A 998-nucleotide genomic window follows, 5' to 3' on the forward strand; every position below is an offset into this window, starting at 1 on the left:
TTGTTATTAAATGGCTGGAAACCATTCGTTCTGTGGATTTGAGGAACTTGCTTAGGGAGTTTATATCTATAGAAATCTGTTCCAGAACACCAGAGAAATATTTTTATTCGATAACAAAAGAGATATGCAAGTTTTGTTAAGCTTTATTTCGCCTTCAGGTATGCATTTTATTGGATTATAGATGTTGATGTAACCGCAGTTGTCTTTATAAAAAAATCTATCAGTAAAATTAAACAGAAAAAAAAAGAATTTATTCCTCACAATGACAATATTCACAGAAAAGATATAAAATGAAAACGTAAAATATTACACAATAAAATAAAACAAAACAAAACAGAAACAATAGCTAAAAAGTTAACCTCATCGATCTAATAGAAATTATGAATATATTTGTATCTCCGATAAAACTCCTCCCGGGCTGTAAATAATATATTGATTTCTTACGCAGGAACCCATTTATACGTATACATATATATATATATATATATATATAACACATGAGTGTGTAGAGTAGAAGAGGAAATTGGATTGCGTTGTGTACATGCCTTTCTCAATAGTATTAAATGTTTAAGGAAACATACATATGCACATAGAAATTGAAATTGAGGCGAGAACCCGAGAAACTGAATTATTTATTTTATGGCAATCTTTCGTGTTTACTTGTTTCAATGTTGTACGTAGCGGCTCAATGTGACAAAATAAATAACAAACTTGTTTGTAGGTTCTACCGAGACTTGAACTCGGATCGCTGGATTCAGAGTCCAGAGTGCTAACCATTACACCATAGAACCGATAGAATGTTGCCGTATAAAATAAATGTTATAACTATGCTACATAGCGACTAGTTAATTACATAGCGCCTCATAATTAACGAATTAACTTTGGATGCATTAATAAAACTGTTGTAGACATTATACCAACAAACTAAACCGAAAGAAAACAGTCAGCCAACTTGTAGATCTAATGGAAAATGTCTAGTACATTTAGAACAATACTGT

The 998-nt window shown here is 31.1% G+C and overlaps 1 non-coding gene across 1 annotated transcript; it reads right to left on the minus strand.

The window, feature by feature from the left end:
- Positions 1 to 719: 719 nt before the first annotated feature.
- Positions 720 to 791, minus strand: Trnaq-cug. Its single transcript has one exon. It is a non-coding gene; the product is annotated as a tRNA-Gln (tRNA).
- Between the last annotated feature and the right edge of the window lie 207 nt (positions 792 to 998).

The sequence above is a fragment of the Octopus sinensis genome, linkage group LG1 (genome assembly GCF_006345805.1).
Source record: "Octopus sinensis linkage group LG1, ASM634580v1, whole genome shotgun sequence".
NCBI classification, from domain to species: domain Eukaryota; kingdom Metazoa; phylum Mollusca; class Cephalopoda; order Octopoda; family Octopodidae; genus Octopus; species Octopus sinensis.